At 36.8% G+C, this 20,375-nt stretch overlaps 1 long non-coding RNA gene across 8 annotated transcripts in view; it reads right to left on the bottom strand.

The window, feature by feature from the left end:
* Nucleotides 1–20,375, bottom strand: part of LOC116810182 (uncharacterized) — a 302,975-nt gene that overhangs the window by 117,984 nt on the left and 164,616 nt on the right. For all 8 annotated transcript variants that reach the window (XR_009212510.1, XR_009212513.1, XR_009212508.1 and 5 more), the window contains one exon: nt 9,356–9,443. This is a non-coding gene — a long non-coding RNA (uncharacterized LOC116810182). The remainder of the gene's footprint in view (nt 1–9,355; nt 9,444–20,375) is intronic.

Here is a 20,375-nt window from a genome sequence, read left to right as displayed (position 1 = left end):
CTTACATGTATGTGCAAGGATAATTTATTTTTTCCCATTTTTATTTTCCCCATTTTTAGTTACGTGGAACTAAATAAACACTACCAAAATGAGAACAAACAGAAGCTATTGATTCAGAGCTTGCCATAGCAAGGGAGTCAACCACCATCACCTGTATTTGACAAAGACTCAAAGACAGATAGGAATGGGAACGTTTTACAGTAGAAAGAAAAGGAAGGTTTTAGGGAAGCTGGAAGTGCACTAACTAGAAGTGGGGCATCCTAAGTGATTGTTTAGAGAAGGGTAACATATTTGGCTTTCTCTCCTTGGTCCTGAGTTGGAAGCAGAAGCCCAAAAAAAAAAAAAAAAAAAAAAAGAAAGCTGGCAGTCATTGACCAAGTCCTGACCACTCTGGGCTGAAGGCTACAGAAGTGGGGTTTTGCTTCCTGGGCTGGTGGCCACAGAGATTGTGGGTCAGAGTTCTGTTGTCATAGGTGGTCTGGTCATAGTTCATTTGCATTTTCAGTCTCTCACTTAGAATTAGGAAATTCAGACAAAAAACTTCTTAAACCTGATTGGCAATTTGAGGCAAAATGACTACTTTTAGCTACTTGTGATTTTTGTGAAAACAGATACATAGAAATTATAAATAGGAATATTATTTCTCATTTTCCTTTCTTCTTATCCAACCATTTATTTTGCATTAATTTGTCTGGCATTAGCAAAGAGCAACTAAATGAAATGCCTTTGTGGACACTGATCTTCAGCCTTAAATAATTATATAATAAATATAATTTATACTATATTTATTATATTTATTCTGTTATAATTATATTTATTTTATAATATAGACTATATATAATAAACATATGTATTTAGTAAAATGTGTTGGATCAAGCTCACCCAAACCAATTAATTTCAGAATCTTGGGATGGGAAGAAAGAGTAGACTGGGAAAACTTAGAAATCTGTACTTTCATAAGCTCCTAAAGGTGAGTGTAGTTTAGTAAAAGGTTGGAACCTTTGCTATAATTTAATGTCTTGCCCATTTTATTGTCTAAGAGTTTGAATGAAGCACTTTGGCACCAAGATTCTTGATTTTTCCATCAGCACGGAGTATTTTTATTCATAGGAATCAGAAAGTCTCTTCATTTTAAAAACAAATATTGTAAAGGCCTAAATTTTACATTTGGAATAGAATCATAAATAACAGCAATGGAAATTTGGAAGGAAGCTTAAAACAGTAATCAATTTGTCCTCGACTACCCCATCTTGAGGAAACAGGTGAAAAAAATTGGAAGGACCTCTAGTGAAGTTTTTAAAATCTTTCCCAGTAATACATTCTTTAGTGAAGAGAATTTAATTTTAAAAGGTTTATTTCTATCCAACTTATTTATTTATTTTCTTACTCAAAATTCTCCGAAGTTTAAAACGTTGTTTCAAACAAACATAAAATCTAATCTCTAGGCACTTATTGAAAATAGGGGGAAAAAATATTGATTTTATCTTTCCCTTAAACAAGTCTGTTCTAAATAATAAAACACAAGCTTTTTAGAAGTGATGGTTTCCAAACATCATTCTTTTTCTTTTGCTTGTCAAGATTCAAGTATACAACACTCTCTCTAAAAAAAAAAAAAGAAAAAAATGCAAACAGAGGCTCCAGGCACATCAGATCCTTCGCAGTGTGCCACTAGATAGCCAACAATAGGTGTCAGGCTTCCAAGAAGATGAGTTGGGTTAGAGTGTGGACTGAGAAAGTGTAAAAATATACAAGTGTGATGAACCAGCTGGTGGCGGGTTTTGGAGTCACTAGCTTTATTTTTACATTTAATCCATATTAGATTTTCAACTTTCAGAGTTGCCAGTATTCAACCTTTTGTATGTAGGATTAGTGGTGATAAGTGAGTGTCCAGAAAAAGAGGCTTAGAGGAAATTTATAATCAAACCATGACACAATAGGAAGTGGTTGAGTTTAGACAGCAACAAGGTGGTGATAAGTTAACCAACACTACCATGTTTCCTTCTCATCTCAATAAAATATAGATTCCCCAGGAGAACTCTGGACAAATGCATATACACATGTATATATACACGCATATATAAACATACACACATACACACACTTTAGAAGACGTATACATATATATTTGTCTTCTGAAGACATATATGTTTCTAGATACATATATTCATGTTTCTACTTTAGAAGACATATTTATAGAGATATATATTTAGAAGACATATATATATATCTATATATGTCTTCTAAAGTAGAAACATGAATAGAAAAGAGGCCTAAAGACAACGAAAGCCAAAATTGACAAACGGTATCTAATTAAACTAAAGAGCTTCTGCACAGCAAAAGAAACTATCACCAGAGTGAACAGGCAACCTACAGAATGGGAGAAAATTTTTGCAATCTATCCATCTGACAAAAGGCTAATATCCACAATCTACAAATAACTTAAAAAATTTGGCCGGGCGTGGTGGCTCATGCCTGTAATCCCAGCACTTTGGGAGGCCGAGGGGGGTGGATCACGAGGTCAGGAGATTGAGACCATCCTGGCTAACACGGTGAAACCCCATCTCTACTAAATATACAAAAAATTAGCCGGGCGTAGTGGCAAGCACCTGTATCCTCAGCTACTTGGGAGGCTGAGGCAGGAGAATGGCGTGAACCCAGTGGGCAAAGCTTGCAGTGAGCCGAGATCGTGCCACTGCACTCCCGCCTGGGCGACAGGGCAAGACTCTGTCTCAAAAAAAAAAAAAAAATTTTTACAAGGAAAAAACAACTTCATCAAAAAGTAGGCAAAAGATATGAACAGACACTTCTCAAAAGAAGACATTTATGTGGCCAACAAACACATGACAAAGAGCTCATCATCACTGGTCATTAGAGAAATGCAAATCAAAACCACAGTGAGATACCATCTCATGGCAGTTAGAATGGTGATCATTAAAATGTCAGGAAACAACAGATGCTGAAGAGGATGTGGAGAAATAGGAATGCTTTTACGCTGTTGGTGGGAGTGTAAATTAGTTCAACCGTTGTGGAAGACAGTGTGACAGTTCCTCAAGGATCTAGAACTAGAAATACCATTTGACCCAGCAATCCCATTACTGGGTATATACCCAAAGGATTATAAATCATGCTGCTATAAAGACACATGCACACGTACGTTTATTGCAGCACTATTCACAATAGCAAAGACTTGGAGCCAACCCAAATGTCCAACAATGATAGACTAGATTAAGAAAATGTGGCACACATACATCATGGAATACTATGCAGCCATAAAAAATGATGAGTTCATGTCCTTTGCAGGGACATGGATGAAGCTGGAAACCATCATTCTCAGCAAACTAACACAGGAACAGAAAACCAAACATCACATGTTCTCACTCATAAGTGGGAGTTGAACAATGAGAACACATGGACACAGGGAAGGGAACATCACACACCGGGGCCTGTCAGTGGGGTGGGGGGCTAAGGGAGAGATAGCATTAAGAGAAATACCTAATGTAGATGATGGGTTGACGGGTGCAACAAACCACCATGGCACGTGTATGCCTATGTAACAAACCTACACGTTCTGCACATGTATCCCAGAACTTAAAGTATAATTTAAAAAAAACACAAAAATGTGTATTAGCACATTAAAGGTTTTGAAGAAAAAAAAAAGGAGGCCTACATAAATTTTACAGTAGTTTAAGACTACTCTTTTGACTTTGGTAAATTAATTAACTCTTTTTTATCTCAGTTTTCCCCATCTGCAAAGGGAGAATAATAATAGCAGCAACACCATAGGGTTATCTGCATATTAGTACATTTTCACAGTTATAAAGAATACCTGAGACTGGGTAATTCATGAAGGAAAGAGGTTTAGTTGACTCACAGTTCAACATGGCTGGGGAGGCCTCAGGAAACTTACAATCATGGCGGAAGGGGAGGGAGAAGCAAGGCATGTTTTACATGGTGGCAGGAGAGAGAGTGTGCAGGGGAAATTGCCACTTCTAAAACCATCAGATCTGGTAAGAACTCCCTGACTATCACAAGAACAGCATGGGGAAACCGCTTCCATAATCCAATCACCTCCCACCAGGTTCCTCCCATAACATGTGGGGATTACAATTAACGATGAGATTTGGGTGGAGCCACAGAGCCAAATCATATCAACATATTAGATAATTATAAGAACATAGCTTGGTATAAGACAATCATATAATAAGTGTTAGCTATTTTTTATTAATGTAATATCCATCCAATAGATATAAAAATCTGGCTGAAACTGAAAAAAAAAGCACTATGAGTTTTTACCAAGAAATTATGGGATTGGGGCAGGGAGCGGGAATGATATGCCCAAAGTACTCGAATTTCGAGTTAAATGTCATTTACATACATTTTTATGACTGGAAAGGACGTAACCTCACCTGAATTGTATTTTCTTTATAGACTCTGTTACTATAAAAAGATACCCCTTAAATTTCTACCAAATTACACATTTAGGACTTTTTAGAATGTATGTTTATTTTTAATTTGAAGGTGCCCTTGGGTGTTCCCATGTTCACAGGCAAAGCTAAAGACTTCAAAAGTGTTCAAGGATTGATTGGCTGATTCAGTGTTGAAATGTAATTTGCATCCCATACCTTCCTAAACTCCCATGAATAGGAACTCAGAAACATTTCCCTGTGAAAGTAGCTCTCAGAAGTAGCTGTTTGTTTATTCATTTACTCAGGACCAAATACTAAGCAGACACCCACAAAAGTAGCTAATTTAGGAATCTCAGGAAACACATTTTCTAAGGTTGCATCTGTCATATTAATTTTATATTGCTTGATATAAAATCTTTCAGTTTTCCTTTAGTAACCTAGGATCTTATATGAAATCTCTCTGGCCTTATAAATTCATGAATCCTGAATAAAATGAGTAAGCAAAATTTAAACAAATCTTGTTTTCCTGGGTGCTTGGACCCTCGTAAATAAAATCTAAAACATTTTAAATTATTCTATCCTAGTGTGTCTTTCTTTTCTGTTTTTCTTCCATTAGGAAGAATTTGTTGTGAGACCAGGTGAAGAAATTCAAGAAGCTTAAGAAATGGCCCCAAATTTCAAAGAGTTTATAATTTCACAAGAAAACAAATAATAGCCATATAGTAATTATAACAGAAAATGATTAAGTATCAAATGGATGTCAAAGGAGTTCATAGAAGACCCTTCCTAGGGGTTAATTTGGTCCCTGGAGGAAAAAAGCATTACCTTCAGTGACTCCTCAAGTCCTGGAAGAATGAGTGAATTTGCAAAAGGCAGAGAGCATTTGGGAGATTATTCAAAATGGAGAAAATGAGAGTAATAAACACTACATATTCAGACAGTCAAGAAATAACAGGATAAGGTGGAATTGAACACAACGTTTCCAGACATTTATATATAGAGATTAAAAGCATTTTTTTTACATATTAAATATATAGCAGAACACAAAAGCAAGAAAGGAAACCTCCAAATGCTAGAACATAGAGCCAAAATGACAATGTATCTAGAACTAAGGGAGATTACAGGTCTCAAAGCCTGGGATTTTCATGGCTATTCAAGGCCAGAAGCTGGCCAGGAAAATGTGTTTATAGAAGGAATAGGAACTGGGCTTCCTGTGCAGAATCAGAACCCTAGAAAGCACTGCACTAACCTTGAAGGAACCAGATCATCTCTGCCTGCATACCCAAGATAACTGCTGGAAATGAGCCAATAGCCCCACTCTGTGGGTAAAATAGGAGTCTTCTAGAGATATGAGAACCCCAAGACTGAACAACATGTGGGAGTGGGAATAGACTCAGAATTCCAGGCTGAAAAACTAACACAAAAAATAATTCAGAATCAGTGTGTCTTGAAGGTGCTGACAGGAACACCAGTGGAAACCACCCCAGGTGGTTATCTGGATCTCTAGAAAAGATACTTCCTTCTGAAGTAAACTCATATGCAAAATAAAACAGAATTTTAAAAAATAGGACACTTAGCATCATGAAAGACAGCTTACAGGACATGAGGAATGAGCAAGAATAGAACATGAAAGAGAGCTGACAATAAGTATGTTTACAGTGTTTAAAATATAAAGGAAGAAATGGCATCTGTAAAATAAAAACAGCAAGTTATGAAACAGGCTCTTAAAAGTCAAGTGTAAGTACAGTCATTAAATCTCTTTAGGAATTTAAGCAAATGGATTATACAAGACAAATCATGCTTGAAGATGAGTTAGAAGATGGAACAGAACATCTCCGTGACATGGAGGACAAAAATAAAGGAATGGAGGATATAAAACAGAAGTTAGGAATCATAAATGCTCTAGTATCTGCCTCAGAGAAATTCTAAAGACATAAATAAACAAACAGCAAATAAACAATATGCTAAAATATAATGGTAGAGACTTTTCCAGAAATCCGAAGGTATAAATCCTCTGATTGAAAGCATTCACCAAAGGCCAAGAAGAGTAAATAGAAATATGAGGGGAAAAGGTTTAAATAAAGCAAAAAAAATATGTGAAAGATTAGTGTGTAATGTGGTTGAGAAAGTCATTTGGGTCAGATTACAGAGGCTCTGGAAATCAGGCTAAGGAGTTTTGACTGTATCTTGTAGGAAGTGAACACCATGAACAAATGTGTAGTGGAGTTGCTGCAAAAAAAATGTAATGCTTTAGGACATTTGAAACAGGAATAATGCAGTGGTGTTTTCCATGAAAGAGAGAATTTTTATCCAAATTATTGTTTTATATCTTTACTATACTTCATATTTCACATTTTATGTTTTAGTCAAAAAGTATATCCAAATACTCTGAAATGTTACTTTTAAGTATTATATTTATAAAGGCTGTGAAATTCTAAAGGTGTTAAAAAACAAAAAAATCAAAAATAATATAGACAAAAATCTTAAGGAGTCATATAGTCTATATTCATAGACCAAAGCTTTTCAAATGAATAAAGCAGATAAAAATCTATTATTTTAATGATTTCCAGAAAGGAGGACACTCATTTCTTGATTAACAACATGGTAGAGGGTCAAGTGCAGAGCCAAGGTCTGAGGAGACAGAGCTGATGAGCCAGTCCCTTTCCTGAAGGCAATTGCTGATTATCCAGTAGGGAGATAAACTAAATATCAATTAACACAAGACTGTAGGCAATGTGCTGTCAGAGGGGTACACATTCTTCATGACAGGAGCCCCAGAGGAGGACTTCTAACTGAACTACTGAAAGTTGGAGAGTCTTCTAAGATGACATTATGCTGAAGCTGCAGCTGAGAAGTTGGATTCACTAAACCAAAGGCCTTTTACACCTTCAGGGCACTGCAAGCACCAGTTGTTGTTTATGGCTGAGGCACAAGGAACAAAAGGGGACATCCTGAAAAGGGGGCTGGAGAAAGGCAAGTGAAGGCCAAATCATGAAATGCTTTATCGGGGCCATTCTTTAGAGTATAACTTTCTACAATCAGTGATAGGAAGTCAATAAATGCCCCAGAAGCCAACATCAGATTTGGATTTGTGTTGGAGAATGATCACTTTGGGAACCATGCGGAGGGTGGATGACAAAGGGACGAGACCAGAAGCAGCGAGACAGACCCCCTGGGGAAGAAAAATACAACGATCCAAGCAGGAAATGATGAAGGCCTAAGGCTTTTTAACATTGGAGATGGAAAGGAAACTTTTTGTTTTTGTGGTGCAGAATTTTTTCTCCAATGAAATATTATGTGAAACATTACAATATAAAACCAGTAACTGCAGAGCTGATGAAGGGAGAGGTGGAAGATGTGAGTCACTCTGCTCTGCACCAGCTCCTGGCATGCTGCAGCAGCCCCTGAGGCCCCTCTAAGAAACACAGTTTGACAACCCCTGGACGAAAGAGATATATTTAAGATGTAGAATCAATGCTTCCACCCACTTTATTTAATAAACTCTTGTGGTGTCTAATAATCTGTAGTGTCAAGCTGTTCTTCGCTATCTAAAGTAAATCTCTGCAAGAGTTCATAAGAAGGCTTGTCTTATTTCTTTGGATGTCAAATAAATATTGCACTCGATAAATCTCTCAGTGTGTCTCTAGCCTCTGCAAGCATACGTCAAAACCCAGTTAATTATAGACTTGTGGAAGCTGACCTTCTGACCCTCCATATCTCAAATCCATCTGGGTGCGATGACTCTGGATCCAGACTGCATGAGCAATTCAACTTTTTAAACTCTCACCTAATCTTATTATATATTCTCTCCTTTGGCAGACTCATTCACCTACATGTTTTCAACCTCTGCCTGTAACTGGGTGATGATGTCCAAATATCAATAGCTAGGCCTGACTCTATTCTGCACTCCTGATTTGCAGTTCCTAGTGGACATGTTTTTGGGGTTTTTGTTGTTGTTGTGTTGTTGTTGTGGTCTTGTTTTGGTTTGTTTTGTTTTTGAGACGGAGCCTCGCTCTGTCGCCCAGGCTGGAGTGTAGTGGCATGATCTCAGCTCACTGCAACCTCCGCCTCCTGGGTTCAAGTGATTCTCCTGCCTCAGCCTCCCAAGTGGCTGGGACTACATGCATATGCCACCACGCCTGGCTAATTTTTTAATTTTAATACAGACAGGGTTTTACTGTGTTAGCCAGGATGGTCTAGATCTCCTGACCTCGTGATCTGCCTGCCTTGGCCTCCTAAAGTGCTGGGATTACAGGCATGAGCCACCGCGACTGGCCGTGGACATGTTTAATTAGGCTTCGCAGATAGCAGTGCTGGTCAAGATGAGCCTTATCTCTACCCCACACCTACTCTCTGCCAGTTTTGCTCACTGAGTATGCTGCCACCAGTGAGTACCCAGCAATCACCCTGTGCCACTCCTCTCTCACTCGCATGAAATTGCCTCAGTCTCTGTGGCCTGTCGTTTCTGCCATCTTAAAACCACTCAAAGCTGACGGTCTCCTCTCCTGCCTCCTGCGGCTTCCATCTAGCTACCTGAAATTACCATGGCAGAGACTGTGGTGCTCACCAAGCACCCATCTGCTTCCCCCCCACCCCGTTTTCCAGCCTCCTGTGGTTAGGCAAAGCCACGGAATTGGCTGTGACTACAAGAAGAAATGGCATGTATTACTTCCACTGTGAAGCATAAAGGAGCCACTGCAAACCCTTGCAGTTGTCTCTCCCCTGATGTGGTGACTAAAAAGGTCGTGTGTTGGAGATAGTGCAGTCAAAAGATGACAGAGTCTGGGTCCCTGAGTGACACTGCAGAACAGACCCACCCCACCTCCCGCTGTCTTGTGTAGGGCATCCAGAAAGAGTGAGAAATACCCTCCTGTTGTGCCAAGCCACTGAAATGTAAGCATTGTTTGTTACCACATCACAACCTAGCTTATGCTGACTAACATACTTACTGAATTGTCTCCTCTTCTTCAAGACAGCTTGCTTCAGTACTCTATACCACCTCAGACACGTCTGCCATCTCTGCCATGGTAATGGAAGCTGCGGGAGGCAGGAGAGGAGATTGTCAGCTTTGAGTGGTTTTAAGATGGCTGAAACGACATTTTATCATGTCACAAATACTTCATCACATGTCTTGCACAAAACTCTTCAGCAGCCCCTCATGTCAGGCAAACCATAAACCTGGAAGTCTCTTACAGGTCTATAAAGGGCTTGTGATGGTCTGCCACAGCTTGCCTTACAGCCTCACCTCCCAATGGCCCTCAGAGCATCCCTGGCACTCTCTCCCCAGGCCCAACTGTCTGCACATCCTGTAGGGGGCCTGTTTACTCACTTCTAGGTCCCAAAGCAGGCTGTGGCCTGTCTGTAACATTCTCTCCATCTTCACTCTCCTCTGTGGGCAAACTCCTGTCCCTCACACAGGACTGCAAGTCTCATCTCAGGTACATTTTATTTTACTATTTTAATTTATTGTGGTAAAAACACTTAACATGAGACTTACTGCTTAACAAATTTTTAAATGGACAATACAGTATTGTCGACTCTAGGTAAAATGTTGTACAGCAAATCTCTAGAGCTCGTTCATCTTGCTTGACTGGAGCCTTATGCCTGTTGATTCATAACTCTCTATTCCCCCCTTCTGCTATTCCCTGGCAAACACCGTTTCATTCTTTGATTCTATGAATCTGACTATTTTGGATACTTCATATAAGTGGAATAATGCAGTATTGGTCTTTCTGTGACTGGCTTATTTCACTTAGCTTGATGTCCTCCAGATTCATCATGTCGTTGCATATTATATAACGTCCTTCCTTTTTAAGGCTGATAATATTTCAATGTATATATCACATATTCTGTATCTATTCATCTGTCAATGGACATTTAGGTTATCTCTACATCTTGACTATTGCGAATAGTGCTGCAATGAATGTAAGAGTGCTGATATCTCTTTAAGATCCTGGTTTCAACTCTTTTGGATAAATATCCAAAAGTGGGATAGCTGGATCATATATATGGAAGTTCTATTTTTAATTTTTTGAGGAACCTTCATAGTATTTTCTGTAGCAGCTTCACTATTTTGCATTTCCACCAACAGTGTGCCAGCGTTCCTATTTCTCCACATCCTCGTCAACACATTTTGTCTTTTGTTTTTCTGTTGTTGTTGTTGTTTTTGATGATACCCATCTGGACAGGTGTGAAGTAAAATCTCATGGTGGTTTTTATTTGCATTTTCCAAATGATCTGTAACATTGAGCATTTTTTCTTATGTTTGTTGGCCATTTGTATCTTCTCTGGAGAAATGTCTATTCAAAATCTTAGCTCATTTTTAAATCAGGTCATGTGGTTTTTTGCTATTGAATTATAGAAGTTCCTTATATATTTTGAGATTAGTCCTTTATCAGATAGATGGTTTATGGATATGTCTTTCATTTCATCAATTGCCTTTTCACTCCATTGATTGTTTCCTTTGCTGCACAGGAGCTTTTTAGTTTGATGTAGTCTCATGTTGTTTTTGTTTTTGTTGATAGTGTTTTGCATGTTATATCCATGAAGTCATTGCCAAGACAAAGTCATAAAGTTTTTCCCTATGTTTTTCTTGGAGATTTACAGTTTTGGGTCTTAGGTTTAAGTTTCTAATATATTTGAGTTGATTTTGTATATAATAGAAAGGTACAATTTCATTCGTTTGCGTGTTTCCCAGTACCATTTGTTGAAGAGAAAAGCCTTTCTCCATTGTGTATTCTTGGCACCCTTGTCAAAGATCAGTTGACCATATATGTGTGAATTTATTTCTGGGTTCTCCATTCTGTTCCACTGGGCAGTATGTCCATCTTTATGATAATATATACTCTTAATTACTGCAGCGTTGTAATGTAATTTGAAATCAAGAAGTGTGAGTTCTCCAACTTTGTCCTTCTTTCTCGGGATTCCTTTAGCTATTGGTGGTCATCAGTGGTCCCATATGAATTTTGAAATTGTTTTTTTCTTTTTCTGTAAAAACAGAAAATTGGGATTTTGATAGGTATTTCACTGAATCTGTAGATTGCTTTGGACATTTTTCAGATACTTTTTTTTATGTGGATGCCATTCCTGACTCCAATAGGCAGAGGTAACTCCACCTAAAACCAAACTCCACAGTATTCTGTACTGAGCTCTAGAACATATCACACGAAAAGTCTCATAGTTCCTTTTTTTCTTCTGTTCCTTTCATTCTTTACTCCCCTGTCTTTTTGTCTATTCCATTGTTACCACTAGTTTCCAGAAACACAAAATGCATCATAGTGAATACCACAGAAAGAAACAACTAACAAAACAAATTAAAGACAAAAAGCAACACTAAAGCTTTTACTAACTGCATTTTACAAAATAATTCAAAAGGTTGCGTTCTTTTCTTTTCAACCCAACTTTTTGAAAATAGGGAATGTGCTTCTTGTAGATACAACAGATTAATTCCATATATATTAAGATATTGAGTTCTTTTTAATGATTGAATATAATTATACAGGAGAAAGGACCCGCAGGAAAAGAGGAATTAAGTTAAAGTCTAAATTTGTATCTGACTATCATTGCTACTGATGTGCAGGCAAAGCCCAAGCAATTACCATTCCCTACATCTAAAATTAACATCTTCAAAATTTTCATAATGATGTTTTAAGCTTTATAGTGTGGAATATTATTGGCTTTATTTTAACTTGAATGCTTTCTATTTTCTTAATTATCATATTGTTTTTATTAAAGAAAAAAACTTAGTTTAATAAAATAAATTAAATTTTGTTAAATTTTGATCCATTACAAAAATATTTTATACTTTTTAATGAATATGCATAGAAAGTGTCATGTAAAAATTTTAAGAAATGGATTAATTTTTTGCATTGTTTCTGATTAAATGATTATGGAAACTATAACAAAGAAATTAATTATTCCTCTGCTTTAATTTTCTGACCAGGCACTTCTAGGAATTCTTATATAGGGACTCTTAAAGTTGATTGCTTTCAGCTAGAAAATGGAAAAGCCTCTGAAACTAAATGACTTTATAACTAGAAAAATGTTTAAAGACTCAAAGAGCTGTGATTTTTTAAATTTCTTCTCGTGTTTGGCTCCAAAGCAAATGCATACAAAACTTCCAAAATCTAAAGAAACAGGGAAAAGACCAATTTAGAAATTAAAATTGGTCGATGTCCATTAATCAGTCTAGAAATGAAATGAGCTGATAAGTGTTAGGACTGGCTAAAATTAAATCATATCAGAATATGTGGAAAATTCTAAACTTTACTGTGGGGATGAAGTGGGGCAGGAAGTAGACTCAAATGGTAAAGTTGCCCTTAATTATTAGTTCTGCAATCTAAATGTATCTATTTATTTCTGTAGACACACATTCCTTCATTAAGCAGAAATTGATCAACTGTATTATATAAAACATTGCATTAGTTGTCAGTTTAAGTAACACCTGATCTAGTTCCAGCTTAAATGCATAGGAATTGATGAAACTTTACTCTACAAATGCTTAAATTTTTGAATACTTTGACTAAGATCATGCAAAAATACATATATAGTGCAAAAAAGATACATATTATATATAAAATTATATGTATATATATACCAGTAAAAAAGCTAGTGATGCCCAGTGATTCTATCTACTGGGTGGGCATGATATTCCTTGTCCTCCACATCTCATCCATTGAACTGTAATTTACAAACCTTCTCATTAGCTTGGACCATTTTGGCAAGGATTTGATTTGGCAGCTTCACATACAGCCTTTTTCTGCCCTTGAAAATATAATAGAGCACTCTGTAGCCATAACGTTACCAGCTTTCACAACCCACATGAGATACGCGAGTACAAATGTAAACAAGGTGGAAGGAGCTGGAAGGGCAGGGGAGTGAATATTGGGAAGAGCGTATCCCTGGGTTTCCTCTGTTGTTCAGAAGGGCGGGCACAGCAAAGAGCCTCAGGCAGTGTGGAGACGGAGGGAGGGTACCAGTTGGCCTCAGAGTTCAAGTGTGGAGTCAGAGGGCTCATGGAGATCTACATCCTCTGGAATCCCACAGCTCATTATGCAGTCTCCTTACGTGGCTTTCCTTATGCTCTGTTTTCCTCATTTCAGTGTGGAGGAAACCAACGCTAAAAATGTGTGCTGCATATCACATTAACTTTATTTCTTCCTGATTTACGCTCTTTTCTCTCTGAGGAAGATGGAATGTGGCTTGGTTCTCTGATTCATTTCCCTTAAACTCTGTTCTCCGCCAGGTTAACCCTGGGAAGGGTCATGACAGGTGCAGCTACACTGGTTCATGTTATTCTGTACCTTGTCACCTTCATTTCCCTTTTGAGTCGTGTTTTGTTGGTTCCACTTTAAATTATGAAATGGACTGCTCCCTGGAGTGCATGACATCATTCACTTTTCCATGACATGGAAATTAAATGCTTTTAAACCCTTCTGAAACAGTAGTCAGACAGATCCATTACCGCACTGAATCCATTTCTAGTAAAACATTTAATTTAAAAATTTGTAGCAACATGTCAGTAAATGGCAGGCTTCCAGCTAGTTCTTCTGGAAACCACACATTTTGGGGGGTAAAAAATGTGTGGACAGTAATACAAGATGCTCTTGTCAACCTGATCATCCTCCAGTTGTATACAACATACTCACATCTGGTTCTGGAGGATAGAAAATGGTATCCCTTTTCCTTTTTCATAGCTCTAACATCCGGCTGAGTATCTTGGGTACAGTGGGTGCCTAGTAAATGTTGACTGTAAGAATGAACCACTAAATGATTGAACATATAAATTTGAATATTCACATATAGATGACTGAAATGATAAAAGATTCTCTTTTTTCATATTCTCAAGGTAAGCACTGTAAAATGATATAATGTTTTCTTCTTCCAGAGAATGAGAACACACAGTTGAATATTTGCCATCTCTCTGGTCTTTCTGGATAAAACCTCCTTTGGCTACCTCTCTGATTTAATCTCCTGCTGCTTCCACCCCAACCCCTTATCAGTTCCAGGTCCCCCCACCTCTATCCTGTTCCCTGTAAATATGCCAAAGACTTTCACACCCAGAGTCTTTGTCCTCCAGTTCTCCTGTCTGGGACGCCCTTCCTTCATTATCCCCCTGTCATGCTTCCTGGCTTCACTGAGGGCTCTGGTCAAGCGTAACCTCAAAGACGTCATCTTTAATCATCCTACTTAAAAAGCACACTTTTCCCATCCTCTTCTTGACAGTACTGTTGCCATGTGACATCATATATATTTATTTGCTTATTTTCTGCCCTTCCACTAGGGCATTCACACCATGAGAACAAGAACTTGTCTATTTTCTTCATTGTGTATCCTCCCTCAGTGTCCAGAATAGTGCCTGTCAATAAATATTTGGAAAATGATAAACAAATTTAGAACATATTTGGCTAGCAAGAGGTTTAATTGGAAGGTAGAAGCTATGGTGGAAGGAAAATTAGCTTGGGGTGAAAAGGATTCAGTTCTATAATATCACTTACTAATGGAGACCTTGGACAAATTATTTGACTTCACTGAGTCTCAGCTTCCCCCTCAATAAAAAAGGCATAGTAGCCTCTGTGTTGAGAAAACATAAGGGAACAGCAGCTTCAGAAATGATCAAGACAGAAACAGACAGCTATATACATTGATCATGAAGCTAAACAGCATGCAGCCATGATTAGCTGGGGTTGAAGAATACTAGGTCAGTTGAAGAGTGACATTTCTAAAAGCCTGTATCTTACCTACAGTTTGGAATCTATTTCTCAGTTTCCTTCAAAGCAATTAATTATTATAGCAAATTAATTCGAATTGACAATGAAAATTTAAAAATCGCAAAGACATTTAGAGAACTTCAAAAGGTCCTTGATTTCACTGAGAAACAAGAATTGCAGGACAAATTTTTCCCTTGCTGTCTTCCCTGAATCCCTTCTCCAATTCTCCTACACCTTTCCATGTATTCTGGAGGGGTTTCCAGTCAAGGACTCTCCTTTTCCACTAAGAAACTGGCAATGTGACCCTGGTTGGCCAGTTGGCATCTTTTAATCTGGGACTGATTTAATCACTGGCAAAAAAGCAGGTTTCTTTCCTTCCACAATGACTATGCATTCAGCTAGCCTTATTTTTCACCACACGGAAAGGACCAGTTTAACTAGAAATGATGCCAACACAGAGAAGTAGAGTTTAGAGACAGAGAGAAAATGTCCTGATAACATCTAAACGTGTCTGAAGTTAGCTCCTCTACTTTTTATACCTAGACTTTTCAAGGAATGTGAACCAACAAATTATCTTGTCTTTAAGTAGGCTAGTTTGAATTGTAAGAGGTCTAACAAATATAGGAGGATATGGGGAAACAGGAGAGAACAAGACAGGACTTCATCCAAAACACAGAAGCAATAGGGTGAAACAAAATGTTGCACTAATCCCTGCATTTCATAAAAGAAAAGTTTTTCACACCTACCTACTCATATCCCAAGTCCCTATTTTCATCAGGTTCTTACCTCCAACCCTGGCCAGGGGAACCCCAGTAGTAGCTTGGGGCTGAAGAAATCCCAAATTTCACTAACAGGTAAGGAGTGATGCGGGGATAGAGGTTCCAGCACCATTACTAGTCAGCAAGAAGGGAGTCATGTTCCTGTCATCCAGGTTGGACTTTCTATATATTTATACACAGAATCACAAATACCGAAACAGATGGGTTCTGAAATACTATTAGTACAAGTCAATTGGGCTCAACAAGCAAACAGGATACTTATAAGCAAACATTTGAAACACTACATTCCTAAACTGAAGATTGTTGATAATTTTTACCACTATAAACGTGTGTATGAGTGTGCACGTGTGTATGTGTGTGTGTGATGTATATGATTATTCATTCTTAGTTACAAAAGAGTAACAGTTTTCAAAGTGTGGTACAGGGAACCCTGGAGGCCCCTGACACACCTTCAGAGGGCCCATAACAATTCTAAGACATTATTTGCCTTTTTCACTCTCATTTTTAGGGAGGGATATTATCCATGTATTTTAATTGAGATAAAATATACATGACATAAAATTTATCATTTTATTCATTTTAATTGTACAGTTAAGTGGCATCAAGTACATTCACACTGCTGTATAGCCATGCGATTGATTTTTAATATCAGCTTTACTGAGGTACAATTTATATAGGCTAAAGTTGACCAACTTTAGATATACAGTCTGGTGAGTTTTGATCAATGTATGTAGCTGTGCAGTCACCACAACAACCAAGGTATAAGATATTTCCATCACCCCCCAAAGTTCATTTGTGTTCTTTATAGATAACCCCTTCTTTCCTGGCTGTGAGCAACCACAGACCTGCTTTCTCTCATTATGCTTACACCCTTTCTAGAATTTCACATAAAATAATTATACAGTATGTATCTTTTATGTCTGGCTTCTTTCACTTAACAGAAATGAAATTTATCCATGTTGTTGTGTGTACCAGTATTTTGTTCTTTTTTTGTTACTGAATAGTATTCCATTGTATGGATGTACCACAGTTTGTTTATCCATTCATCATCTATAAGACATTTGAGTTGTTTCCAGTTTGTGGCTAGAATGAAGCTTCTGGAACAAATTGTTGTACAAAAATATGCTTTCATTTATCTTGGATGAATACCTAGGAGATGGATGACTGGGGCATATGGTAAATATATGTTTGACTTTATAAAGAACTGCTAAACTGTATTCCAAAATAACTGTTCCATTTTGTATTTCCACCATCAATATGTGAGAATTACATATGGTCTTCATCCTTCTCAACACTAACTAGTTTTTTTATTTTTTAATTAATTTATGTTTTTAATTGACATATAAGAATTGTACATATTTGTGGGGCACATATTGATGTTTTGATATATACAATGTTTAGTGATCAGATCAGGGCAATTAGCATATCCATTATCTCAAACATTTATCACTTCTTTGTGTTGGAAACATTTAATATTCTCTCTTCTAGCTATTTCTAAATATATATTATGGTTAATTATAATCATTCTACAGTGTTATCAAACATTAAAACTTATTCCTTTTGTCTAGCTGTAATTTTGTATACTTTAACAAATCTCTTCTTATCTCCCCCTTTCCCCTACACTTCTCAGCTTCTAGTAACCTATCTTCTACTTTTTACTTCCAAGAAGAACTTTTTTTGTTGTTCCCACATAGAAATGAGATCATGTGATGTTTAACTTTCTGTTTCTGGCTTATTTCACTTAATATGATGTCCTCCAGTTCCAGCCATGTTGCCATGCATGACAAGATTTTATTCTTTTTAAAGGCTGAATAGTATTCCATTGTGTATATACCACATTTTCTTAATTTATTCATCTGTAGTTGGACACTTGGATTGGCTTTATATCTTGGCTATTGTGAATAGTGCTGCAATAAACATGATGGTGCAGATGTCTTTTCAATATAATAATTGTCTTTCCTTTCGATAAACGCCCAGTTGTGGGCTTGCTGAATCATATAGTAGTCCTATTTTGAGTTATTAGAAGAACCTCCATACTGTTCTCCGTAGTGGCTGTACTAGTTTACATTCCCACCAACAGTGTGTAAGAGATCCCTTTCCTCCACATCCTGGCTGGCATTTGTCATTTTTTGTCTTTTTGATAGCAGTCATCCTACCTAGGATGAGATGATATCTCATCGTAGTTCGGGTTTTGTTTCCCTGATGATTAGTGATGTTGAATACTTTTTCATATATGTGTTGGTCATTTGTCTATCTTCTTTTGAAAATTATCTATTCGGATAGTTTGCCCATGTTTTAATTGGAGGTTTTTTGTTTGCCGTTGAGATCTTTGAGTTTCTTGCATATTCTGAATTTCAACCTCCTGTGAGATGAATAGTTTGAAAAAATATTCTCCAATTCTGTAGGTTGTCTCTTCACTCTGTTGATTGTTTACTTTGCTGTGCAGAAGCCTCTTAGTTTGAGACAATTCCATTTCTTTACTTTTGCTTTTGTCCCTTGTGCTTTAAAGGTCTTATTCACAAAATATTTTCCCAGACAAGCATCCTGAAGCATTTCCCCTATGTTTTCTTCTAGTAGTTATATAGTTTCAAGTTTTACATTTAGCTCTTAACCCATTTTGATTTGGTTTTTGTATATAGTGAGAGACGGGGATCTGATTTTATTCTTCTGCATATGGATATCCAGTTTTTCCAGCACCATTTATTGAAACAGTGTCTTTTTCCTAATGAATGTTCTTTGCACCTTTGTCAAAAATCAGTTGGCTGTGGATATGTCAATTAATTTCAGGGTTCTGGGTTCTGTTTCACTGGTCTATGTGTCTGTTTTTAATGCCAGTACTATGTTGCTTTTGTTACTATAGCTTTATAGTATATTTTGAAGTCTGGTAATGTGATGCCTTCAGCTTTGTTATTTTTGCTTAGGATTGCTATGGCTATTCAGGGTATTTTGTGGTTCCATACAAATATTAAGATTTTTTTATATTTCTTTGAAGACTATCATTGATCTTTTGATAGGGATTGCATTAAATATATAGATCACTTTGGATAGTATGGTCATTTTAACATATTAATTTTTCCAGTCTATGAATTTGGGATGATTTGGCATGTCTTTCCTTTTTTGCGTGCACTTCTTTAATTTCTTTCATCTGTGTTTTATAGTTTTCATTGCAGAAATCTTTCACTTCTTTGGTTAAATTTATTTCTAGGTAATTTGTATTTGTAGCAATTGGAAATAAAATTACTCTCTTCATTTGTCAGCTAGTTAGTTGTTTCTGTGTGAAACACTACTGATTTTTATATGTTGATTTTGTACCCTGCAACTTTACTGAATTTGTTTATCAATTCTAAGAGTTTTTTGGCACAGTCTTTAGGATTTTCTATATATAAGATCATGGTATCTGCAAACACAGGCAATATGACTTCTTCCTTTCCAATCCGCATGCCTTTAATTTCTGCCTCTTGTCTAATTGTTCTGGCTAGAACTTCTAGTACTATACTGAATAAGAGTGGTAAAAGTGGCTTGTCTTGTTCCAGTTGTTCCCTGTCCAGTATGTTGTTAGCTGTGGGTTTGTCACATATGGCCTTGATTGTATTGAGGTATTTTCCTTCTATTATCTAGTTTATTGAGAGTTTTTATCATGAAGAAATGTTGAATTTTATTAAATGCTCTTTTGGCATCTAATGAGATGATATATGGTTTTTGTTCTTCATTCTGTTATTTTAATGGATCATGTTTATTGATTTGGGTATGTTGAACCATCCTTGCATCCCTGGGATAAATCCTGCTACATCATGGTGTTTGATCTTTTTATGTGCTGTTTGATTCAGTTTACTAGTCTGTTGTTGAGGATTTTTACATGTATATTCATCAGGGGTATTGGTCTGTAGTTTTCTTGTTTTGTTGTGTCCTCATCTGGTTTTGGTATCATGGTTATGCTGACCTCATAGAATGAGTTTGGAAGAATTCTGTCCACTTCAAATTTTTGGAATAGTTTGAGAAGAATTGGTATTTGTTCTTTAAAAGTTTGGTAGACAGCATTGAAGCTCTCTAGTTCTGGACCTGTCTTTATTGGGAGACTTTTTATTACAGATTCAATCTTGTTATCCATTATTGGTATGTTTAAGTTTTCTCTCTCTTCTTGGTTCAATCTTGGTAGGTTGTATGTGCCCAGAAATTTATTCATTTTCTCTCTGTTTTCAAATTTAGTGGTATATAGTTATTCATAATAGTTTCTAATGATCCTTCGTATTTCTGTGGCATCAGTTGTGATGTCCTTTTTTTCAGATCTGATTTCATTTATTTATTTGGGTCTTCTCTCTTTTTTAGTCTAGCTAATAGTTTGTCAATTTTGTTTATCTTTTCAAAAAGCAACTTTTTGTTTCATTGAGTTTTTTTCTATTTTGTTAGTCTCAATTTTATTTATGCTCTGAACTTCATTATTTCTTTTTTTCTGCTAATTTTGAATTTAGTTTGTTCTTGCT

This window comes from Hylobates moloch, unplaced genomic scaffold, assembly GCF_009828535.3.
Source record: "Hylobates moloch isolate HMO894 unplaced genomic scaffold, HMol_V3 SCAFFOLD_2, whole genome shotgun sequence".
NCBI lineage: Eukaryota > Metazoa > Chordata > Mammalia > Primates > Hylobatidae > Hylobates > Hylobates moloch.
The sequence above is the reverse complement of the archived record's forward strand: the minus strand, read 5'-3'. Positions and strand labels throughout refer to the sequence as shown.